The sequence below is a fragment of the Ostrinia nubilalis genome, chromosome 3 (genome assembly GCF_963855985.1).
Source record: "Ostrinia nubilalis chromosome 3, ilOstNubi1.1, whole genome shotgun sequence".
In the NCBI taxonomy this organism is placed as follows: domain Eukaryota; kingdom Metazoa; phylum Arthropoda; class Insecta; order Lepidoptera; family Crambidae; genus Ostrinia; species Ostrinia nubilalis.
Genome location: NC_087090.1, coordinates 2,415,898 through 2,443,176, shown reverse-complemented (window position 1 = coordinate 2,443,176; position 27,279 = coordinate 2,415,898). Strand labels below are relative to the sequence as shown.

General features: G+C 36.5%; 1 protein-coding gene and 1 long non-coding RNA gene across 4 annotated transcripts in view; one reads left to right on the top strand and one right to left on the bottom strand.

Annotated features, from left to right (window-relative positions):
* The window catches only part of LOC135087583 (insulin-like growth factor-binding protein complex acid labile subunit), a 344,347-nt gene extending 323,618 nt beyond the window's left edge, over positions 1-20,729 (bottom strand). For all 3 annotated transcript variants that reach the window (XM_063982314.1, XM_063982312.1, XM_063982313.1), the window contains exon 1: positions 20,410-20,729. The gene's annotated coding sequence lies outside the window, so the exon portion shown is untranslated. The remainder of the gene's footprint in view (positions 1-20,409) is intronic.
* Positions 2,106-3,121, top strand: LOC135088222 (uncharacterized). The gene is made up of 2 exons (XR_010260973.1): positions 2,106-2,889; positions 2,959-3,121. It is a non-coding gene; the product is annotated as an uncharacterized LOC135088222 (long non-coding RNA).
* Positions 20,730-27,279: the final 6,550 nt, after the last annotated feature.

Sequence of the window (27,279 nt, the reverse complement as noted above, 5' to 3'; positions counted from 1 at the left end):
CTGGTATCCTGTTGACTTTTAAAATCACTAAACATTTCTCTCATTTCAGTCATAAAAAGTTCTATTGTATTGGTCCTTTTTCTTTTTGGGCGATGCGACACATTTGATTTCGAGCTAAGAGAGTCGTCAGATAGACACTGTTGGTCGACTTCCAATGAACTGTGTTGTGTATTAGGTTGCGGCTCCGCAATATCCTTGCGCGCCTTCTCTCGCGGGTCCGCAATATCCTTGCGCGCCTTCTCGCGCGGCTGCGCGGGCGCGGTGGCTTGGCCGTGTTTCGGGGAGGCTGACGAAGCGGGGGGAGAGTGGCGCAGCGGCATGATTCAGTCCACACAAAACTATGTTCAAAAGTACCAGGCGGTTATAACTTTATAGGAGTTAGTTGCAAGCTTGGACGTGGGAGCTCAGCTAAAACTGGGCGGTCGCGACGATTTCGTACAAAACTGCTTTCCGTCCACTGTATCTTGGTCCTTAGGCGAGTTGAGTTAAATATGAATGGCGCACTTACGCAGTGTTTATGTTGTGTGACGGGCGGGCGCTCGGGATAACTCCTCCACAGAGATGCGCTCCTAATATTTCTTCGTTTATTTTGATTACAGTTTTTAATTTTAATTTTTACAAAATACACATAGACACGTCCGTTCACCTCAGATGTCGGGGGGGAAGGAATTTAACCTTAGTACTAACAAAGGACATCATCCACGTTTCATATATTTTTGGTCCAAAATCAAAAGTGCCGGCCAACAAAAAAAAGTGCTGTATTCTGACAGAATACGTCTGCCTTAGCATTTGTTACTATGGCACCAAAGCCGTAGCTCCACTGTGCGTCGAGTATTTGAGATCTAAAAGTCATCGATTATTCATACATTTTTTGTTCAAAATCAAAAGTGTCGGCCAATAAAAAAAAAATTGCTGTGTTCAGACTGAATACGTCCGCCTTAGCATTTGTTACTATGGCACCAAAGCTGTAGCACCACTATGCGTCGAGTATTTGAGATCTAAAATTCATCGACGATTCATACATTTTTTGTTCAAAATCAAAAGTGTCGGCCAATAACAAAAGGTGCTGTCTTCTGACAGAATACGTCCGCCTTAGCATTTGTTACTATGGCACCAAAGCTGTAGCACCACTGTGTGTCGAGTATTTGAGATCTAAAATTCATCGACGATTCATACATTTTTTGTTCAAAATCAAAAATGTCGGCCAATAAAAAAAAAAGTGCTGTATTCTGACAGAATACGTCCGCCTTAGTATTTGTTACTATGACACCAAAGCTGTAGCACCACTGTGCATCGTAGTATTTGAGATCAAAGTCAGTCGTTTCATATATTTTTAGAGCTCAAATACTACGATGCACAGTGGTGCTACAGCTTTGGTGCCATAGTAATAAATGCTAAGGCAGACGTATTCTATCAGAATACAGCACTTTTATTTTTTGGCCGGCACTTTTGATTTTGGACCAAAATGGATGATGTCCTTTCATGAAAGAGAACAACATCTTGTGTACGTGCAAGTGTACAGCCAAACTTTTGAAGGTTTTGATATCATATATTAATATAATTTGGCATAATGAGTTTGGAATGTTTCTTGCATAATATTACTTTTCCATGATGCCTACCCAAGTAACACAAAACACAATTATAAGAAGCGTACAACAGCATGAACCTACGTGCAGAGCAGTATATGAGCAGCATATGTAGCACTATATCAGCCGTATAAAAGTCTATAAGTGTCTTGTAAGCGCAATTTGGGCCCCAAATAATACGGCTTTGAGCATTATTAAATATTATTAGTGCTGCTAACCAGCGCTTATAATGTTATTGAAGACAGACATTAGTAAAGTTGTTAGACAGCATATTCTAATGTAAAAAGCATTTTATTAGATGTTAGTACAGCTTTGAAACAGCTTTCAGAATTACAATGCCAAAGTTACGTTTTATTCTAAGGCTGAACGTTTTATTTTGTTTGTTTGAAAGTATTCGAAAAAACTTATCGCATTTTATTGTCCGATTTGATTATTTTTCGTTTAGAGTATTGCAGTGCAATGGTGTTGTGAGGAGATGTTTTAATGTCTTTATTCAAAATAATTTATCATAAGGTAAGTATCATATTTTTTTGTTTCAAGAATGAAAATGAGCTGGGAGTATTAGTCTTATGTGAAAATATATATATGTTTGTGGTTTATAATTCACGCGCCCTCACAGAAATCCTTTTTTTAATAAAATAGGGACAAATTTAGAATCGACATATGACACTTTTTGTGATTTTTTTAACGATTTGATTAATTTTAACTTATAAAATTGCTTCTATCGATACTCCGCTTGTAAGAAAAGGATAATAAGTAGTATTTCATGCATATGTGTATTATAATTTTATTTTCTATGTTAGAGAAAACAGAAAGCAAATGGCGTCAGATAATATTAATGTTTTAAACTTTCAACTAGTGTCTTTTAATGTTGTCAGTCTTATTATAGTAAAAAGAAAATGGTTAAGTCATTCAACCTACATATAAAATATCTAAGTGATATCTTTAGCATTACTGTAACACTTTTTAGGTATGTTATAATGTTCATTAGGTTTAAACGTCATAAAAATGGATTGCTTTAGTGTTAATCAGGGTACCGAAACAATAATTTAGAATCCTTTAATCACGTCATGATCCCCTACTCCACGTCTTTCAATTTTATCTGTCTCCAATTAGGTAGGTACCTAGTTTGACAAGTGTTAAGTATAAAATCATTATCACTACAAATGTAATTTGTAATGAAACACGATATAGCTACCTATCTTATTTTTCGCTCATTGTAATAGTAATAATTTAAAGGAACTTTTTGTAACTAGTTAGTAGTGTTGCTGTAGTCGTTTTTTTAAGGGTATGCGTTATACGGGTAATTATTTAGAATTCAGGTAACTACTTCTCTATTAAGTCATAAATAAGCTTATTTGTTTTTTTTCAGATGCCTTTTAAAATAGTGCAAACGACCGAAAGGGATGAAGGAATGTTCTACGGAACTTCTTGACTCACACAACAACCGATTGTACTGTATTTTGTGTATGAGGTGTATCATTTTTTGGAACACGTTTTGCATTTCTTAAACCAAATATAAAGTTTGAATATTCCGTCTTTATCTTTCTCTTTACTCCACCTGTTCTCTTAGGCTGAGTTGCACCACCTAACTTTGACCGTAACTATGACGATAACCGATGTTTTTTGTATGGGGTTTGACAGATTTTTGACGTTTGTTAAAGTAAGTTGGTGCAACCCGGCCTTAAGTTTTTTCCACTGTTTATTCATGTCAATAACGTGACACGTTCGACATAAATTTTCTAATGAATATACAGGACCTACTAACGCACAAATGAATATAATCATACGGCTCGTGGTTTTATGGCCAAATTATGACCTAAAGTAATAAAATATTTTTTTTATTTATCTAAATAGTGCTAAAAGCTTTAAAGTAACAATAAAATAAGAAGATAACAGAGCTAAAACTTTAGTAAATGTTTGGCTAATGCTGAGCAGTAAATAAGCATAAGAAAAGATCATAAAAATGCGTTCAATCTGTAAAATGTGTTAATATATCTGAATGCACTATAGAATATTTCGACAACGTTTATTTAATGCATTAGGTTTTCTTATTTACTAATATACGGTTTTAACCTTTGTGTTAGTGTAAATGCTGTTAAAGGTGCTGTATATTAAAAGTAATTAATGTTTTAGTATGATTATAAGCCAATTAACTTAATTTTTTTAGACCATACAATAGCTTCATGCATTGTAAATTTTACCGCATTCTACTCAAAAGCATTTAAACTAAGTCAAAACTGATTTAAAGTGATAGTCTGACTTTAAAACGTAAATCAATCTTAACTTCAGTGAATACACAGCTTGCGTGTTACTTGGGTATAACATAATGTTTTGATTTAAAGTGAAAAATAGGTTAAGGTGCGGCGGGGGTGGCCCTTGGGCCACTTCTAAGCCGCCTATTTAGTTTTATACACACATAAATGACCTTATATTAATCACATTAACCAAATCGTGCGGTAATTATTCATAATAACCGGCGATTATTCATAATTTTCACATTTATCACTTTGACCGTAACATATACGTATCTACAAACGACAAGAAATTCAAAACTCTAGAAACTTGACTGGACTTTAAAAACTTGTCTTCTCAAAATAAATAAATATTTACTGCTCTCAATACATTCCAAGATCTCAAGCATTACAGGTGTATACAAAAATTGCCGTTTGGCATTATAGACGCGACATTGGCAAAGTTGTGCGATAATATAAAAAGTGAGTGCAAAGTTTGGCCGTTTGGTCGCTCGCCAACTTAGAAAACGACTAGAGAATAACCCCATCCATTATTTATGATAAACACCGGGTTTACATTCGGTTTATACATTTTTAATGGTCCACGTTTATTCATTGGCTATGAAAATGAAAATTTTGTAAGGAAATTGGCGAGTTGGTACGGAAATGGTCGAGTTTAAATTATAAAGTTACTTGAATGTTTTTACATTAGTATCATGATTTTGGGTTATTTATTATTGTTCGGAATTTGTAGCTGATAATACACCGACCTTTTTATCGTCGATCTTGACTTATAAGTCAAGAACTTCATAATAATATCTCTATCACAGCTGTGTTACGTATTTTTTTATTTTTTTAATAACAAGCAAAATAAATGCTGCATGCCATCGCTGAAAAATAAAATTTAATGAGCACCGATAATAGAACCCGGACCATCGGAACTCTACGCCATATTATTGACTCACAGGACTTACTAATAAAGGTTTTCTTTATGTAAAACATAATACAGGGTGTTTGGTGTTTGGTTTCGGAAGGTTAGACAAACTTCGTGGGTGTAGATAGGTAGGTCATTTTAAGAATACAAGTTGGCCCATTTTACCCTAAGTGAGCTACTTTTTTTTCATTGATTTTTTTTTTTTTTCCAAATTTTGACCTAAAAATTTCAATTTTTTTTCTCGCGTTTTTCAACCGCTTTTTTTATTTTGTCTAACCTTCCGCCAAACACAGTAAGTCAGTATATAACTTTATGTAAGAGGATTCACCAGTGATAGTAATAGTGATAGTAGATATCGCTATTAAAACAAATGAATAATAAACTTTATCTAAGTAAGCTTTGCTACTGTAATAAAGGTCGAGGTCTAAAACGAGGTCAAAATTTAAATAAACACACTGTAACTTAAAATTCATAAACAAGTTCACTAACTAAATATTCTCTACGTAGCTAATTAAATTTGAAGATACGAAAAAGCGGCGAAGTAACTTGGCCAGAGTCGAGGGTTAAATAAATGTATACAAGAATATTACATAAACTTGATGAAAACTAAGAATTTTTAGTAAGTCAACTACAAATTAAATTAAACCGTAAAAGTGCTTTATAAAAAATCCTATTAGTGAAAAATTAATAGTTTTATAAAAGCTGTGCTAAGCATTTATAAAAGTCATAATAAATATGACTTTCACCAACAACTTGACTTCTATAAAGTCACATTCGCTCAATATGAAGGTCTAGGTTTGATTCCGAGATCGGATACAAATAAATCAATAAATAATACAGCAACCAATGCAAATAAAGAAACTTAAATGTATCTGCTTAGCCATTTACAGGTAATTGCAAATGCTAGTGAAGTTGCAAATATACCATACGCTGTTACAAGTTGTTTCTCATAGAGCAGAACAATGTGGTTTTAAAGCCGGACTACCAAAATATTACCTATCCGATTTTTTGATAAAATCAATAGGCATTTTATAACAGAAATAAAATATATAAGTCATTATCAAGCTTAGATTTGTTTTAACAAAATTTTCATCAGTCCATTGATCTTTTAAAATATGGTTTAAAAGTTTTGTCCGCAATTAAATCCAAAAAGTTCACCGAAATCTTAGTTCTATCATCTAAAATAGACAAGTTTAATCAGAACTAAAACTTAAATAATTGGTAAATTAAAACAACCCGTGAACCGTGATAAAGTTATTCTGTCTGATGACTTATTAATAACTTATTTAATTTAAGTTCAATTAGTTTGGTTTTCGCTAGTTATAACGTCATAATTATATTATCACTCGAACTAATTTCTTCATTTAAAGTTTGATAGGTAAAAGTGATTTCTAAGTAGTTTTCAGACGTGTGTTTGGTTTAATGAGATTATTAATATTAATATCTACACAATTGTTTTAAATTTTAAGGTAAAGGCAATATGTACTTATAGGGCAGAAAGGCTTGTCAAGTCTTACTAAAATATTATAAAAGCAAATTAATCCTTCATTAAAATTGGTTCAGCACAGAGTTACACACCATTTTAGCATAAGATTCGTTTTATCTGGGTAGCTAGCTATCAGGCAAAAGTGTAATAAATATCTAAACTACACGCCAACGTATGAGGTAAGTTACTTAAGCTCTTACTAGATTTATTTTCTTCCCACCTTTGCATAAAAGGCTAGACTCAGACTGAACGCTAAGTAGTGTTGTTAATATTTCAGTTTCGGATACCAGATACCGGTACCTTTTTAATAAGTTTGATTTTAAAGTCACACGGAAAAACAAAGGCAGCTTATTAGGCAGTTATTTGAAGAAGAAATCAACTTTGATCAAAAAATATTTTCAATAGGAATACCATTTGCATTCCAATATTTTTTCGGTTTTTCGCTGCATTGGCGTATGAATATTAGTCACCATTTATTATACAGATACATTATTATTGTCTTTAGAGGAATTTTATTGCACATTTATGACACTGTAAATGGCAATCCTGCAATATAATTAGGACCGTTGTTCCAGCATTACCAACCTCCTTTACTATTCCAACTGTTTCAAAACTTTCCAAACTAATCAGGATATTTCAAACATGGAATGGAACACCACTAGCAACTCCCCCCGTGTTGCCAGCCGATAAAAAGCAGCCATTTTGTTTGTAATCCAAATCACGTGTGCCGTATTGATAAGTCGTCGGTACGTGCGTCGTGTCATTTGCAGTCGCGACTTCGACTAAGACTGTTACTTTGAATAGAGCTTATTTTCGTCTGACACTTTCTTCAGAGAGTAAGAAAGATGATTACATTTTGAGGACATACGGTGAAGTTTCGATATCCGCTGTCAGCTTAATAAATATTATGTAACAAACTTGAACTTATAGAAAAATAAACATAATAAATTTCTGATACCCTCATGTCAATCAAAAATGTTAAAATTCTTTCTTATCAATCAGCACTTTAAACCTACCAATGAGAACTCAAAAGTATGACCTAAAAATTGAAGTAGGTAGTACACAGTCACTCATCTTCATCTTCTTAACCTATGAATTTGTTGTTGTTTGTCAATGTTTTGATAAATAGTCAATGTGTGAGACTGACAGACACTTTTCCTTTATCATCTTCTTATATCGTGTGGGTTGTAAGTAACAGCTGAGAGCTTACATCGATTGGGAATGTTAGGCGTAGATCAGCCGTAAACAGGCCTAAGCCTGTAAATCCTAAGATTTGGCACTTTTGTCAGAAAGCTCTTCGCATTCTTTTAGCACTAATTTCTTCTTATGCAACGTTTTAAAAGTCGCAATCATTTTACATCAATGATACATCTAAAGTTAAGTCGTCATTAACCAACCTAAAGTTAAGTCTTAAAACTATGAACAGAAGGCACAAAATCGCTGCAACATATATTGCAGATTGTGTGTGGTAACTTTTACATGGGCTTTAAGGCACACCCAAAACAATCTCTTTTCTAATTGGTTAACTCTTGCAATTAATTGAGTAATTCTTATACAGTTTTTCAGCTTTATCGATGTTAAAGCGTCTTGAAAAAAACCACCCTCTATCGCCCACGTTGAACTTTTGAACTGCCGTTTTAAAAAAATCAAAATACCTATGTATTTCTCTCTACCTCGTCAATAAATCAAGTCATTGACCAATTCTATCTGTTATAAACCAAGTATTGACCTCTCTAAATAGACTACAAAATTATCGTGATCTGTCAAATTTTGCAATTCGTAAATCCGATCTGTCTAGTTTATCAGATGGGACGTTTCTAAACAGCCTGGCATGGCTTTGTTCGAAGATCCAATCTTACTGACAAGAGGCAAAGCATCTATTTTTGGCACACCTTTTGCTATTTGTAAGTACCGGCAGAAACCAAACAAGATAAACATGTTTTTGAAACGTTTTAATATCGTTGCATCATTGTCAAGTCATTTAGTTTAGAGTAGGCGCAGACCATCGATTTTTAGTTGGCCGATAGTTGGGCTCGATTTTAATTTGTATGAAGAATCGGCCAAATCGAATCGGCGTAATGTGCGCACTTCCATACTGATCAACTGCCCGACTAAACTATCGGCCGACGAAAAATTGATGGTCTGCGCCTAGGCTTAGTGTCCACTGCCGGAGCACGACCTTTATGTACCAGCAAATTGGAAGATTTGGCTTATTTAGTTTACACTTAATGATCAGTTTTTAATTTGATAAAAGTAACACGCGTAATTATCTTTAATCATGCACATTGGATTGACTTATAACCCTAGTGCTCGAAAAACATGTTAAGGCTATCTCGACGATATACTAAACCCAAACAATCGAATTATTGTTTTGTTTTTCTATTACTTATGCGATTACCACACTGCACGCGTCACGACAGATTTAATCATTGTATGCAAGTACCTCAGTTTGTATAGAAAACTCGCGCGGCACAACACACTGACAACGCGTCTGCGCGCAGAATTTTTTATATGAAATCACGCGGACCGCGGAGGAGCGCGGCGCAGTGTGATAACCGCCTTAATATCTTAATGAAGAGTCAAACATACCTAGGATCGTTTTGAAATAAGTTGACACTACCCTACATAACGAAGATTGCATTACACATTTACAAGCTTCAGGTAACACGGCAATGCAAATGACGGTCACCATTCACTTCTGTGAATTAACACCTTTGAAACTCATTCCATCTCTTTTTACTGCGCAATAACGGAGCTGGACAGCGATATGGAAAACGCAGGTGTGCTTGCGGCCAAGTGATTATTGGGTGCGACTTTTGACGACTCATGCGCAAGCTTTGTAAAGATAATTGAACTAGGGGCCTTTCATTTGTAAATGAGGGAAGTAATAAACGCCGCATTGTGTAATATGAGGGTAATAGTATTTTAACAGTATTATCATTGAATTGCTATTAGGAGAGTAAAAGCTTATGCCGCGTTTTCGATTTGTTTTAAAACGTAATTACAATTGGCATTGAGGCACAATTAGTTTTGTAATTATTTTTGACAGACCTTGAACATAAATGTAATCTAATGTCCAGTCACTGCGCAGTGCCATTTTTTGTGATATGATCAAAAGCGAACGCAATGTGCGAGGGTTTTAGAGAAGTGCTGATTCACTTTGATACATTTTCACTATAGCATTTCTAATTTTAAACCAATATGGGTTTCACCAAAACAAATATCTGTAATATTCTTCTCTATTTTCAGACTTTGAACGTCAATTAATGTCGTCAAGGTAAAACAATCTTTAAAATGAAACATTGCACAAACAGTTTTGTTTAGAGGGCAATGTTGGCGTCTGCAGCGTTATACAAGCCACAAGGTAACATCAAAAGCGGCTTTAAAATTTTTAAACATGTAATTTAGTACTGAAACAACACTTTGAAACATCCAATTAGAGCATGAAAAAACCCACAAGCCAGACCTACACCAACCGCATCTCATAAGCGTAATAAAAATGAAATGTTTGTTTTAAATTTAGCCGCCGCCATGACAGCTGTCATGCGCCCTAACGACTGAACCGGCAATGAACCGTTAAAAATAACAATTTGCCGTGTTCTACAAATGTTTGCTTTGTTATATTTCTTGTTCCGTTTAGTTTCGGTCGATTAATCGTCGTAATGTGTAGTTGAATTAGGCTGTCGAAAATTGATACGCTTTTTTCTTTTTGAGTACACTTAATTTAGGTAGTAGATAACCTATCAGTTAAAACTGCAACCTAATGAATAGCTAATTAAAAATTAATTACCTTTGGTTAGACACCCCGCAGACAACAGACTTAGTCGACTACCAATTTGTATAAAGAATCGGCCAATAAAATATCAAATTGGTCTAAAGTGCTTATTGCCAATATTGCCATACATTTTCATACTAAAATTTTAATTAACATCACGAACTCACTATCGGCCGACTAGAAGCCTGTAGTCTTCAGGGTGATTAAGTTACTAAAGCGTGCTACGTTAGAGCAACCTTTCTGAAGTTACCAAACATTCCAAACCCACCCCAGTACCAGAAACTATAAATTTCCGAGCTTCTATTGCATCTTTAAACACCACGCATGTATCGCCATGTTCGTATACATTACGGCTGTCCTCGCATATGTTTGTACGGCGCACGTGTTAATATGTAACGTAACTGGAGGCCGGCATCTCTTTGACTCCAATAAACATTAAAGCATCTGGCTTTTTCTACTCGAGACTTCCATATCCTCTCTAAATATAAAAGCAGTAAGGTTTAATATAGCTAAAATCTTGGTTGATGTAACATCAGTCATAGTAGATGAAGTTATTGAAACTCATGTAATGATTATGTTATTCATCACATTTCACTTTATACGACGGACTCCTTTAAAAGAAACAACAATAATGTTCTAGAAGTTCATGTTTCAATAATGAAACATCATACACGTAAACCAGTTGGATAAGAAGTTCTGATAAAAGTTATCGAGGTTAGTTGGACATTTTAAAACTGTAAGTAGCACAATTGATACGACTTTTAATTAGACGCCAAAGAAAAACCACTCATGTTGGTTTTTTTGGACAGTTTTTATGCTTGCACGAATGTCTGACACCTGTCGTCCTACTCCGCGCTTCCCCGAAATCAATAAAAAAGCCACCGTAAAACGTTCTGTTTAAGTAAAAACCCATTAACAACAACATTAAAATAACGTGAGTAAACTCCAGAATGCGGGAACGGACTTTATTACTTGTTTTTTACTGGCCCTCATAATATTCGGCTGTTAAGAAACGTTGCATCGCTTTATCCAGTGACTTGCCTAATTTTAACGGCCTTAATTGAGTCGTAAATTTAATAAATTAAGAATTCCAAGCAATTAAGTTGGGAATATGTGAAAACGCTTAATTTTTCTTAACGTCTAGTCGCTCGGCCCGGATGGTTGGTCTAGTTGTGATTTCCTCAGTAACATTACCAAATTGATGATAACCTGTCGACATCTGGCCAGTTGTAGGAATGAACATTAATATGTATAAGCTTATGCATCGATAGTATAATTTTACATTCGAATCTTATTCAAAGATTCGGGTAAATGACGGTTTAAGGGCTTAGGAATTACAGATAAGAGGAATTCTCTGAATTTGCATATCTTTAGCATTGGATGCTTACCATTTAAATTTGTCGAGAGCTATTCCCTTTATTATTTAGAGGAAACGTTACGAATTTGATGAAAGTAGTGATAATTTCAAGATCCCGGATAAATCTTATTATTTATTACGATCTAGTAATAACAGAATTTCGAAACATGGAAAGCCACTTTACTAATCTTCTAAATCTTCTTTCTTATATAAAAGGAGAAACTGACTGACTGACTGACAGATCAACGCACAGCCTAAACGGCTAAACGTAGGCACTTGAAATTTGGCAGGGACGTAGCTTAGGTACCGTAGAGGTGCACTAAGAAAGGAATGTCTTTTCAAATTGTCTCTGGGATTGGAAGATTTCCTTAACAGCTCTGTACAAATAATTCTGGTGAATCTGAAAGTGTACGGATATTCGCCGAAGTAATGGATGTAATTATGTACATTCCAATACATCCATACTCTAACATTATCGTCATAGTATAAGCACTCAAGTTGAAACTAAGTAATTGGTGTTGGAACAACAATTATTAATGTTATCTCCATGTTGCCACTAAGAGCACATATTAATGCCACCAACAGAGCGTTTAATACTTTGCATAATATTAACCTGACCTTCAAACACCGTTCAAAGTTTATGTTTACAAAACCCATTAAAATACGGTGTCAAGTTTACACGGCCATCGGAGCCAGTAGTGTGAGAATCTTAATGTTGATGTTTAATTAAGCAAATTTAAATTAAGGGAAATTTCAGTCTGTCAGTGAATTAATGACTTGGGGATTAAAATTTGTAGCAGCATGGCGTTACATAAATTACATAATATTACTGTCGAAAAGAAACAACATTAAGTAATGATGCTTTCGTGAATAAAGAAGTATTTTCTTGTGGTTCCAGTTTGTATGGCACTGAAATGGATATATACTGCCCGATTAATTATTTTTCTTTATTAATAAAAATCGTTCATTAGTAGTTAAGTTATGACAAATTTCCGAATGGTACTAGAGGTGGGCGCCACGCCGGCGCGCCGCCGCCGCCGCGAATTTTTTCACGCCGCCGCCGCCGACGACCAGCTGTCGGCGCACCGATACTGATACTGAACAAACTATTTAGAATTTATTCCTCTCATATACTGTACTAATTTGTGTTTCAAACGCAGAAAAACTATTTTTTATTGAGTTGAGCGGCTATTTTTGTTCAAGAAAGACCTAGTATCACTGCGACCGGTACCGATCTATTGTGATCGCCGCTATTTTCCTTATAGTTCGCCTCCGAATCCTGCATCCATTGGGAATTGCAGTATCTTTTGGGAGACTATATGTATTGCATCTTGTGGGCTTAGGATGTGTTTGCCCAGGTGTAAGCTCCGCTTGCGCATTAATGGTCCGCAGTCCGTGAGAATGTGTAGTGGCGTTCCATCTGCCTCTTGGCACATCCTGCACGTTCTTGATTCGGACAGTCCCATAGTGGAGAAGTACTTGTTTAAGATGCTGTGTCCAGTGAAGGCTCGAACTAAGATGCGCATTTTGATCCTGCTCAGTCCTATGATCTGCTTAGAGCATTTTCGGTCATAGGCTTTTATAAGAGGTTTGGAATGAGTTAATCCTAGTGTGTCTGACCATGCCTTAAAGGATTCGTTTAAATAGATGTTCTCCAGGGTCATTCGAGCGAGACTTTTGGGAATGCCACAAAAGGGTTCTGGACCATATTGTTCCCTCCGCTCCCGCTCTGGCCAGTTCGTCGGCATTTGCATTGTCCACGATTCCCGCGTGACCTGGAACCCATCTCAGCGTTACTCTGTTACGTTTTCCTAGGGTATTCAGTCGACTCATGCAGTTTTCTACCAACTTTGAGGTGATTAAGTTGGAGTTCAAGGTCAGTAGCGCCGCCTGACTGTCTGAGTTAATGCAAATTATGTGGTTGGCATAATTTTTTCGCAGGTTAGCTTCCGCACATTCAATAATGGCGTAGACTTATGAAAGATATAGGCAAATTTGCCCAGGCTTTGAGCTAGCCTAAGCTTCGGCTGCTCTCCATACACGCCAAAGCCTACGTTAGGGCCCATTTTTGACCCATCAGTAAACCATATAACAGAAGAACTAACTATAATATGTATTATTTAAGCCATATAAATTGGTACACACGGCGAACTTAATACTAATAATTAATTGAATAACTTAATACTAACTATTAATTTAATTGATCGCGAGAGGCGCCGGTCCCTCTTGCTGTCAAGAAAAAAATCCCCGCCTTCGTCTGGCAGATAACCCACACTATTGGACTATACTTTAAGCGAATCACTCACACAGAGATTGGCAAATACCTATGTCTCGGAATGCAAATGGGAACCACAATCTCTGGAAGGCAACAAAGTACCTCCCTCAAGGTGTTCTCCGCTTACACAACACAATCTCCCGCCATTCTAGGTGCTGTTCCGCCAAACCTTCCCATTGTGATTTGAGAGGGCTCATTTTGCATCTTTTCGTATTCTGCTTCTGGATATCTTTGTACTTGACTATCTAAAGAGTTGACCGCCATGTTTCCGCTTACTCTCTCAAGTTCAAAGTAGAAGATTGATTCCTACTACGCTAATTGAGGACGAAAGACGCAGGAGGACAAAGTGACTGACATAGCCCACAGAATCGCCAAAATCAAGTGGCAGTGGGCGGGGCACATAATATCTCGTAGAGCTGATGGCCGCTAGGGCAGTTAAGTTTTTGAGTGGCGACCACGAGCCGGAAGCCGTAGCGTGGGCAGGCCTCCCACTAGGTGGACCGACGATTTGGGGAAGGTCGCAGGAAGTGCCTGGATGCGAGCGGCGCAGGACGTCTTTCGGCTGAAACGAAAGAACTAACGCTAAGAGAGATGGCTAAGCTAAAGAAATAGCCAAAATGGACCCTCGTAAAGCACTTGCATTTGATCTGATCACCATGAAGTCCATGGTCTTGACAATGAACACACTGAGTGAGAAGAACCTCGCAAGTCTCTTAACTTTGGAAATTATCCACAAGGCTGGCAAGTCGCCTAACGAATTCTCTTATCGCTCAATTAATCTGATATTTGTATTGTTAAAATTATGGAAAAGGATCATTCTTGCTCGTTTATTCCCTTGCCTAAGTATGACCCATGTAATATAGTATAATCGACCATAAATTTTAACATAAATCATACCAACCATAATCAGTACAATGTTTGGAAAAGAAAGAATCCTGTACGTCTGCTTTCGCTGCGGCTTCAGCTGGGTTTATCATAAAGGACTACTCTATGAAATTAAAAAGTACCTTCTAGCACACTTCTACTACCTGCTGATGGATTCTTATCTCAGTGACAGACAGTTTTAAATCAAACTCGGTGACAAAATCTTCTCTTTTTAGCTGCAGAGCTGGAGTACCCCAGGATTCTGTACTTGGTCCGATACTCTATAAAATCTACTAGTAAAGTAGCCCTGACACCAGAAAGCTGCGGCATTCTTCAAAAGTAACAGTGATCTTAAAGTGACTAGACTGTTGCAATGTCAGCTGCTTGGCTGACCAAGTGGCGCATGTAATTAAGCCCCGAAGTCTCACCATATTATCATTTAAGACGTGAAACTAATCCTCCGGTCAATCTAGACCTCGACACATTGCTGCAATCAACCTGCATTAAAATCCTGGACCGTAGGATGACATGGAAAGACCATAAATATAAATAAAAAAGAACTGAATGGGTATTTCTCATCGCCACGGTTCTCATCGTCACCTTCGTGGCAAATTTTATTTCTAACTTATTTCAACTTTTTGTAAACAAAAATTGTAGTGCTTGATGTGAAGAGTGTATTCTCAGTAAATCAGTCAAATAGTGAGTCTCGTTTGGAAGCTTTAACATTTTGAATTTTTTGATGCCACGAAAGTGATTCTGTACTTCACAGCAATATTTTTTTCAAACTTTACTACTCTAAATGACTCTTAAGTGTTTATAAAACATATATTTTCTCTTATTTTCATAGATAAATAGCAATAACATAATATAAATAGTTACCTACTTAAATACAAGATAAAATTTTATCGATCACGTCACCTACTAAGTTACAAGATTCTACGCAATTGGTTTTAAGGGTGATACTGGTGGCATTCTGAAATGCTAAAGAAGCAAAAAAAGGATTATCAGTACCTCAATAAAAAGAACTCTAACTGATTATCAGTCCCTCAACAAAAATATATTTTTTATTGAGGCCAGAGGGCCTCGTATTTTTGTTGTACAACTTTTAACTCAAATTTCAGACATACACACAGTCATACAGACAGACAACAAAAATACGAGGCCCTTATTTTTTTATTGATGTACTGAACTCTACTTACCACGTATAATTTATTAGTTATTAAAATATTGTAAAAACATAAACACCAGTCACTATATTTTAAAATAAACCAAAGCAAGAAATCACTTTCGTGGCCTAAAATCACCTTCGTGTATAAAACACCACGAAGGTGATGCCACGAAGGTGACGAAAATTTTAGTTTTTTATGAATTATCCTTAAATTTGAATTTAACGGTTCAAGTCGAATACTACACAAATAAGCCTAACATGTTAAGTTTTCAATGGCCTAAGTTTCAATTAAATTGTTTAAATTTTAGAGGTAGAAAATATTGTTCAAGCAAGCGACGGTATGTCTATGGATAAATCACAAAAAGTTACGTATTTTTTTCGCGGAGCGACGATCAACCTATCTCACCTCCCCAATGGCCGGAGCGCGACTGACGTTAACCGAATAGAACGCTGTGATTGGTTGCTGGTGTTCGGTTTAACGGCAATCTTGTATTATTACTCAAAATTTTAGGTACCTAAAATCGTGTGACCAACGTATTTCGCTTTCTCAATTCGAAATAATTATAAGAAGATATTTTTTTGACTATTGTTTGGAAAGTATATTTAATTACGATGATTTTAGTATATGCTACACACAAATTGAATGAAAATTGTGAATGCAGTAACCAAATGTTTTATTGCAACCGAAGGTGTGACACGATGAGAACGCGAAAAATGACCCCGTTTTTTATCGTTTCATGTGATGTTTTCGTATTATTTTTGCTTCTATTACGATAAAATTTATTTTGTATGTAGCTAAATAGATGTTTTATCATCTAATATCAAAGTTATTGTTCTAACTTATACCGTTTATGAAGTATTATTGAGTGACCATCAAATTTGAGTGAAAATGAGAAGTACCCGAATATAATATTCCACCAACAGTCAGCTATTCATCCAACATTAACTATGTGCCTCCAAAGAGCTCAAAAATACATGTTAAGGCTACTTTTATCGGCACATTGGTACGCTCGCCTTTAGGAAATACACGAGAACCTGATCTCAGCCACACCCGCTATCCAAATATCAAAGTATCTATGATCAAGAGAGTAATTTACTAGGGTAAACCACTGCTTTAGTGGCTCAAACCCCAACCAACTGTAAATCACCTGATTAGTCTTACTGATACTAAAAAAGCAGATTTTAAAAAATAACCTAATGAACAAAGGTCAAACAAGGTCACGCCGCCGACGCCGCCGCCGCCGAGGTCAAAAAGTCGGCGCGCCGCCGTCGGCCAATTTTATATCGGCGCCCACCTCTAAATGGTACACAAGAAATTCAAAATTTTACAACTAAGTAATTTAGCAGTGCTCAAACTAGCCGATCCTGTATTTTGGAGATATTATGCCACAATCTCTTAATAGAACAGTAACATTATAAATATTACACGAATGTCGTCCATAACAACGTAACTACAAGAGCCTGATTAATATAATATTAACTCAAGAAGTTGCTGAAATAGCACGCGCCATTTTCCTTGTACAGCATAGTTATTCTCGTGAGGAAAGAGTTATTGTTATAGATAACACAGCAAAATAAAAACGACGGGGACGTCATAATGAATTTACGGAAACGTAAATTGGGCAGAGAGCGTACCAGAAATAAAGGTGATTTATGAGAGAAGATCGCAAAAGGAAAACTAGATAATGTAGTTAGGAGATGAGTGGTCGGGCCCATGTAACCAATTACAACAATTTACCAATTACAACAATTTACCATTATACTCGCAAACGTATAAGATTACATCAACTAAACGTATGCAAATACGTAGATAATTAAAGTGAAATGTTCTGGGAATACGCAACTTGGGTTTGGCTTGCATGCTTCGAGTTTCGACAGTAGATTATAAACGATAACCTTTATTTACTACTTTTGAAATGTGATGTAAAGCTTACGAAAGAAATTCGTAGTTCTTAACTTCAAGATACGATACAATCTGAATAATACTTGAAGTGAAATAATGCGTTATTTATTCAAATATTGAAGCAGAAATTCAGAGGTGCCGTAATAATAATAAGCACTTACTGAGTATTGTGGAAACAAAGGCGCACTGCCGCTAACAAAACAGATTTATCTATTGTACCGTCTGCTAAACCCCCAACAGTGGGTCATGATTCACGCCTCCGAACATCGTGAAAAGGCTTTGCCATAAACAAAATTTTGCTACCAGAACAATCCTCAAGGGCATCAATTTACTTGACTTATAAATTATTTAAAAGGGCGCCAAGATTAGCAAGTACCCCTACCCGGTATTTAACAGCACCTTTATTTTACTCATCAGATATGAATTCGACTTGAGAAATACTTAAAGCTAAATTTAATATTAGATACGTTTTAATTAGATTCAGGGACGCGAATGTTCGAGTTAAATTCGTCTGCAGCTCGTATAAATTAACATACTTGATGTGGTTTTAAAACGGTAAGTATTTTTATGTCGTTATTACTATTTTTAGCGCAGTTCTACGTGAAAAAAAGCTATGCATGGATAAATAATGGGATGAAGTTCGTAAATACATTATTCGTTGTTGAAGCTTATCTTGAATAGTAGCGTAGCGTTATTCGGAAATTGTGAGCTTGGATTGAAAATATTTTTCAATACAAAAACGATGTTCATTTATCAAAAAACCTGTTTGCTTCACGATGCTGTAACTTTTCATATTTGCATAAATTTAATTCAGCAACACAATTACCCATCTCGGTTTCTTATGACTTTTTAAACTCGTCCAGAAGAAACTTTTCAAATTATAAAAATGGCGTTACGCCAAATGAGATTTCGAAGTCCTAAAGAAGTCTTATCTTTGGGTTTGGGAGAAACAAAAACGTTATTGTCTGCGTAATCTGTAGTGGTTCTCACGTTTTTTCCTAGTTTCTGAGATAAGCACGTGTAAATTATTCCACCACCAATCATTGGACATTATTATTATGTCTCCTTAGTTATTATAATGGAAATAAAGTGATGTGACATCTTTTTTCCGTGGCGGAATTTATCTTCATAAAGTCTATTTGAATTTCGTTCATCATGCCTTTGCTCTTTTTATTGGTCTACTTTTATGAGGCTATTCATAAACTGTGGTTCCTGTTATCGATTGATTCAGTGTTCGGTTGCATTAAAATTCGAGCAGCGGCCGTTTGTTAAGTAATCTTTCGTAAAAATGGGTCACAAGTATTATGAGCTCTTTCTCGGAACGTCGTCTCGATAAACAATCGGGTCTCTAGTTGCAGTGACTTGGACGTTACATGTTTGCTGACGTTTTAAAAGATCTGTACGTTGTTTAACTTCAGCAAGCGCAGCAACTTTTGTTTAGTTTTGAATTAGCTGATGTTTATTTTATAGGGCGAGTGTAACCAAAGCAAACCAATTTCAACTATTTGTGAAAACCCTTTTGGCAAATGTGAAGTTTAATAGGTAACTTTATGTGTGTTATGGAATGCTGTGTGTTTTCCTAACAATAAAATAAAATAAAAATAAACTGAATCATATTCCGTCAGTGCTTTGGGAGTTTCCTTATTTTTAAGGTCTCCTATTGAAATTACTCAATCAACAAAATGTGTTATTTTTATCCCGACTATTTTATCTGTTACCCTAGCTACCAATACAAAATATTTGTGTCAGAAAACGGCAATATTCTATTCGCCATTCTGTAATATTTCTTTGCTATTCATTTCTACCAGGGCACTTTGATCTAGAGAGATTTTTATCGTCCTCCCTGCATATTTATAAGAATTTATTTGGCATATTATTCGTCTGATAATGCGACAACATTATTTTCATATTCCTTAGACGTAATAAATACAACTGAATATTGCTGGGGCAATCGTCAAACAGCGATGGAAGGATGCTGTGGCAGCCCACAACTGTTTGGCCGAATGCCAAAATAATCAAGTAACGCAAAGAGCGAATACTATATCGTTAGTTATTTCATATTCCGCCATTTTATTGACCATTCAGATGAGTAATGCACAGCTCGATTGACCTTCAATACAACAGAAGTGGACCGTGATATCAATTAAGATGTTTCTACACTTTTTTGGCATTGTCTTCGGTTATTGTGTTTGTGAAAGCGCAAGACTTTCTAACGTCTTAAGTTACGCGTATTTCTTGTGTATTTTCAACTAGGAATTTGATGTAGAACTTAGATGTTAGACTTGTATGGCGACGAAGAGTCCTTACTAATGTTGCTTATAGAGTTTTTCTCATTGAAGTAAACTTAAGGACTATTATTTGATTTCGTTGAAACACTTGTCTTGTGTTAAATGGGTGCTCATTATGAAGTTAGATATTAAGTTCTTGAAGTTTTCCTTAGCATTGCCGAAGTTGTCGAGCTATCAGCTCGTAGGTTAGCGAACTTAGCACGCGTAACGGTGTTAATATTTCAGCTCGTTCAACATGCTGACGCCGATGTTGATTCATATTAATTTGCTTCGGTTAGCACTCGAGACCAAAATTCATATCAAAGCTTCTTGGCAGGATCGATGTTTTAGTCTAATTACATTATTAATACCCGCTATGTATCACGGATATTAATATTCAAGATGTGAGTAACGTATTGAACGTTACGTACAAGATTGCTGAAGTAATACACATTATTATCTTTACCTTGAAATGATTAGTCACTACTTCTAAGGGAACTAGTTGCAGTTGGTTCATATTTCCTTATCTTTGTAGGTAAAAAGTCACAATGTTTACCAACCTTAGTGTGTGAAAAATCCGGCTGCGACGACCAAAAACGTTATTACTCCGAATTCAAAAGCACATTAGGTATCCATCGAGTTCACTTTAGGGCAACGTTACACAGGACGGCACGCTCGTTGAACACACATAACATCACATTTTGCACTTGCTAACAATATAAACAATAAAACTGGGGGGAAAACAAAACGGGGATCCAGTTACGTCAATTCGGTAGACTGCGAGTGAGGACAGGAGTGTCAGTTATTTGTTATTTTTATGCACGTCGATGTATCGGGCGCGGACAGGCGGCGCGGGGACACGTCCGTTCACGACGCGAGCGGCCGAGCGACTGAGGCGCTCGCGGGGACGACGAGCGTCGATTGAACGAATGGGTACGGTTCGCTCCTACAGGGCGCAAAAGACCGCGTGCGTGCGACGTCCTTATACAAATATTATGAAATAATAAACAGTACTTTGTACTTGCCTACCTTTGAATTTATAATTGCCAATACGTCTAGACGTCGAGTAGGTCATTGTTTTGTTTTAGTAACAACAACGGTACCAACAACAAGTCGGTTTGAGGGTAGGTAGGCCTACTTTGCAAATGAGTATTGGCGGTTTTCCTCAAAACAAAAATATTTAGGTATGGGTAATGGGTATGTAGGAAGACAATACAGTCAGCTACCTACCACCTTTTTGATGTGTGTGTGTAGTAGACTGTGTAGGTAAATTGAAATCACCTAGAACTTTTTACTAACTTTTTGGATTTTAATTCTTCATAATGACATTTCAGGCTGACTGAAATTAAAAATTCAGTGTTTTAGTATGGATGGACACTGGACAGGCAACTACAAATAGATAAAAAATAATAAATCCGAAGACTTAAAGACAGGTATCTTTCTATAAGGATGTCTTAGAAGCACGCAGGTGGATATTGTGGTATCAACACAACACAATAACAAAAGTGACGAACAATTCAGAACCGTGCAGCTGTTGTTCGAAATTTGAAATCATTCAGATAATTCTATAAATGTTATTTTTTCGAATCTGAGCAGAGCCCACTTAATCGTAGAAGTAGGTTATTATTTATATCTACCTTCAGTATCTAGCTGCTTAGTATAGTTTTTCTACATTTAAAACGGTTCAAAGTGCAAGTAAAAATATTCTTGGATCAGAAAATTAAAGGGTACATTGAAGTTACCTAGGATGTTAAATTATCAATGTAAGTAGGTACCTACCTAATTGGTATGTTACTCAAACCGAAGGTTTATTTACCACACATAAGTTTAAGAATCCCAAAAAAATTACGAGGCGGCAAAATAAGCACCAAAAACGTAACTGTATTGGAAAGGCCCGTACCCAGTTCGGTCAGCTCATAAAGTTCCAGTAAACAATAAGCTCATTCGATTCAAAATTACGAACGACCAAATAAATAACAGATCGATAAATTTTATTATTCGCGCGCGATTAATCCGCGTAGTGGCGGAACGTCAATGAGTGTAAAACGGCTCACAGATTCGTCGTGTCACAATACGGAGCCTCATAATGGGGGATACACACGGGCATGACGACTGGCAAGCGTACTTTCTTGAAGTAATAGTGATTGTGCGAGGGGGTTTGCCGCGAATATCGGCTACGTAGGCCATCTCCTGACATATCAGCGCTGGCAAGACAGCTAGGAGTCACCATGGCCAAAATCGGCCGGATGAATCATCTATCATCATGCATGATCATCATTATTAGTGAGGTATGTAAGGACGAATATGGTGTTACAAAACACATTTCCTTGGTCCCATTTCACATATTGTGCATTATGAAATAAGTATCATTAAAGAATTTAGCGTGTTGGAGCGTGCTATGCTCGGAGTTTCCCTGCGTGATCGAATCAGAAATGAGGAGATCCGTAGGAGAACCAGAGTGACTGACATAGCCCGCAGAATCGCTAAAATCAAGTGGCAGTGGGCGGGGCACATAGCTCGAAGAGCTGATGGCCGCTGGGGCAGGAAAGTTCTTGAGTGGCGACCACGAGCTGGAAGACGTAGCGTGGGCAGGCCTCCCACTAGGTGGACCGACAATCTGGTGAAGGTCGCGGGAAATACCTGGATGCAAGCGGCGCAGGACCGGTCTTTGTGGAAATCCTTGGGGGAGGCCTTTGTCCAGCAGTGGACGTCTTTCGGCTGAAACGAACGAACGAAAGAATTTAGATCTTATGAGTATAGCACAGCAATTGATTCCCCGCCGCCGCTCAAATAATGTGAATCCACATGTAAAACTTGACAAGCTTAATAATATTTAGCTCAATACGAGGGGCTAACAAGACTATTAGGAATTTGTATTGCACAAAATTAAAAACAAATATCGAGCAAAACAAAAGCCCAATGGAATGGCAACATTTATTCATTTCTATAAACATTTTTCTTGATAAGAGTCATATTAATGATTTTGTAAAAAAAGCATGACCCATATACAGGCTTGCTATCCTTTTCATCCATATGTGAGTTGTAAAATTCACAATTCCCCATCTGATTCCGCCACAATGGAGTTAGTTCGGTTCGGAATTTGCCGCGCAGTTCCGGCGTCTTCGCGATTATTGTGTCCGAGCTGCTGAGTAATGTATGGCTTCTGTTTTATCGAATACAGGGTTACTGCTGAATTTATATGTACAGCTATCTACTATGTGTTATTGGAAAATCGAACGTATTCCAACTGTTTAGGTGATAGCGTTTAGCGTGCTGTGTTGAAGTTTGTACATTGATAGAGATGGAAAAGTTATGTTGGAAATAGACAATAGTACAATGTGGCGTAGAGAAAGTTTAGGACAAGAATAATGCTAAATTTTGGCGCAAAAGGAGGGTAGTTTTATGCGCAAGAACTTAAAGGGGTATAATAAGACATTGGGGACCAATAATTTCTCAAGTAAATGATCGTATTATACTTGGTGATCTCGTGAAGCTTTTTTGTGACAGACTGAAATTTACACTCAGAAAAGACGCTGATAGCAACTAGTTTATAATATCGTTAACGTGATCATTTCAAACATTCATAAATTACTATTCAAACCTAAAATAATAAAACGTAATCTATGGCTCGAACCAAATCCTTTTTTATTCCTGAAACTCTTTTATCCTACTTTTAAAACCCTTTAGTGAATCCGCGATAATTTAATTCCGTTAAACATGTAAATCCGGCGCTGTATAGCGATTACAATGAGTTTAAACCCGCTTTACATTCCGCTTTATTTGTGCTTCGTATCGGTACTTATTGACACGTATGTCAAAACTACAAGGCTTCATTTTACATAATCTTTCGGTCAAGCGGTCAAACTGTGAAGTCACTGCGATCCCAGTTTGTTCGGTATGCAAGTATGATCAACCATATCAAGCTATTGGTCTGATTGAGTCATTTTAGACCAAAGAGATTTGACACCATTTTGTGACGTCATTGTTAACGAAGAAGAAGCTCTGACATATTTTTTGGAGACATGTCTCATCACCTAATACAGTTATTAGTGAATGGATAAACATACTTTTCTACATAATACATAAGTTTGAGACATTGTCATAGCTCGTACTCATCATACTAACATTGTCCTAAGCAGTATTCGAAGCCGCAACCGCAGTCAGACTTCTAACGGTTCGGCAACCACCAGGCAAGGCATAAAAATAATATCGCAATTCCAATTTATAATTCCACTGCTTATCACACAAACGATTATGGCCCTATTGAGCTTCGAACCCGCGACCGCACGATCCACATCTCTATTAATCTCACCTAAACCGAGTAAATTCACAAATCGTAAAGTCCACAACCAATCGCGCCCAAAAATTATTATGCCAAACACACACCCGTTTCCCGATTACGAATCTGTTTCAGCGAGTATCGAGTTCTCGCTATCGGTTCAATTTCGGTTGGCTTTTTTAATCGAGATATTTTCAGGAACGGCGGAACGGCTCGATTATCTAATTATTTTCGGTTTCAATGAGCCGTCGCCATTGTAGGGTCGTTTGTTTGGTTAAATACCTCTTTGCGGGTTTTTTTTAAAGGTTACTTAAACAATTACGTTAGTTTCATGGAAATGAAATGGACAAGCTTTTGCTCGTGTTCTCACCTGCCTGGACTTCAGTCTGTCACAACTTTTTCCAAGAAATCATGGGGTAGTTAAGTGAAAGTATCGTAAAAAGGCTTTTTGGAGACTTTGATTAAACAAATAGATTGATTTTACCATCATCGGATAACTTAACTGAAGAATAAGTTTGGCAGTGACAGTTTCAGTATGGGAAATATTTATGTCAAAATGACAAGTTTATTCTTCAGCTAAAAGTTATATCCGACGATGGTAAAATTAGCCATAATGAGGGTTTTCGCGTTTTTCAATCGCGAAAACCCTCATTAGGAACATTAAAATAAAAAATATTTTTTAAAGTACATTTTTCAAAACTTCTTTTGTGGATAAAAAAGTAATTAATACCATATACTTTTTAAAATCATAATAATTATCTTTTGTTTATTTGTGTCTCAATTATTTTGTTCAAAAATAAGTATGGCTTCAAGTCGTTATGTCCACATACCAATTACTTCAGCAACGAGGAACACCACAAAAGGAAGAATTACGCAAGCAAATCTCCAGCATTATCATCCTTCATAGCCTCAGGGTTTAAAGCAATCTCGTTGCCTTCCGCCTTCCGCCTTTCGCATCCTCTACATCTTGCGCTATTGATTAGGATCATCCGTTCATTAGGCATTATGTAATAAGATATCTGTATCCTCAAAGCTCAGCATTTCCGTGGCTTGAAATATTGTTACTTAGTTAGAATGGACTCTTTTCCCAGGACCAACTGACAAAAACAGTAATGCCCGTTTTCACCATCAATCCCTAATTTTTAGGTGACCCCTATGAAAACAAAATTCCTGTAGTGTGTTACCATAGGAGTCACTTAAAAATTAGGGATTGATGGTGAAACCGGGCATAAGGCTTTGTTGCACCATCTTACTAGTGCATCTGATAAATTTATCATTTGAGCAAGGTTTATTTCCAGAGTCACTTAAACACTCCATTGTCAAACCATTGTTTAAAAAGAATGACAAACGGGATGTAAATAACTATCGGCCTATAACTCTTGTTCCTATTCTTTCAAAAATTTTTGAAAAGGCTATGAAAGTTAGGATCACAAACTTTCTGGATAAACATAATATCATAGCCAAGGAGCAGAATCGGTTTCAGAAACATAAATCTACAACTCTCGCAGGATACAGACTGATGTGTAGCGTTACCAATTTTATAGATAGCAAAGTGCCAGTTACATCTATATTCTTTGACCTTAGCAAGGCATTCGATCGAGTTGACCACAAAATCCTCCTCGTCAAATGCGAAAAATATGGCATTAGAGGACCTGCGCTCAACTGGATCAGGAGTTACCTTGCAGACAGAACGCAGTGCGTACAGGTCACAAAAATTAATCAGAGTAACGAGGCGATTGACTATAGGTCATCCTTTCAACAAAATAAATTGGGCATTCCTCAGGGAAGCGTCCTGGGACCCTTGTTGTTTCTTTTATATGTAAACGACTTACCGAAGGCTACCCGTTTTGAAACTATCTTGTTTGCAGATGATATTTCACTTGTTATACCAAATAATGAGAAAGGGGTGATCTACGAAGCTTCGATTAATAAATCAATAGTTAATGTAGATAACTGGTTAAGACAGAATAATCTCTTAATTAACGCCTCAAAAACTAAATACATTCAGTTTCATAACGTCAAAAGTAAAAGCATAAACTTAAACTTAAAATGCCGAGAACAAATTATAGATGAAGTCCATGAGAAGAAATTTCTGGGTATTACACTGGATCGCCATTGCAATTGGAAAAGTCATGTTCAGGGTATATGTAAGAAGTTAAGCTGTTTCGTATTTGCACTGTATCGTCTAAGAAATACAACAAATGAAAAGACTGCCATCATGGCATACCATGGTTATGTATCATCAGTGTTGAGATATGGAATAATTTTGTGGGGAAACTCAACTGATGTGCAAAAGGTGTTTGTTGCTCAAAAAAAATGTGTGCGAGCCATAAGTGGCATTGGGCCACGTGAAAGCTGCAGGCCTATGTTTAAGAAATACAACTTACTTACAGTGACAGCCATGTATATCTTTGAAATAGGAACTTTCATAAGGCATAACATGTCATTCTTTAAAACAAAAACTCATATACAGAGGCTACGACCAAGAGACCCGCACAAACTGATGTTGCCACAACATAATAGTACTCTCCATAATAACAACTGTTATATAATGCCCATACGCGTATATAATAGAATCCCCTTAGAAATTAGACAATTACCTACTACTTTGTTTTTACGTAAATTAAAACGCTGGCTTGTTGGAGGGTGCTTTTATGACATGAAAGAATATTTTGACTTAAATAAACAATGTAAATGAATGTGTACCTGACAAGCATGTAATATTATTATGATTTTATTAATGGACATCTTTTTAATTTTAATTTATTTAATGTGACATTTTTGTTAAGTTTTTGCATGCCGACATTCGGTAGAGCATGCATGCACTTACAAACTGCTTTATGTATAATTTGAACAAATATGTACCGTGTCTCTTACGCAAATAAATGATTTCTATTCTATTCTATTCTATTCTTACTTTAACTTTAATAACCGTCAAAAGTCTGTCAAACTCCGTAAAAAAACACCGGTTATGGTTATAGTTACCGTTAAAGTTAAGGTAATGCAACTGAGGCTAAGTTTAGTGATTGCTTCCTTCACTCGTAAGGATAGCATGGGGAGTGTAGGCCAAGTCCTTCATTTGTCTTTGGAAAATAAACAAGTCCTTACCACTGCAGTGGGCACTTAATGATCTGATGATAATGAATACTAA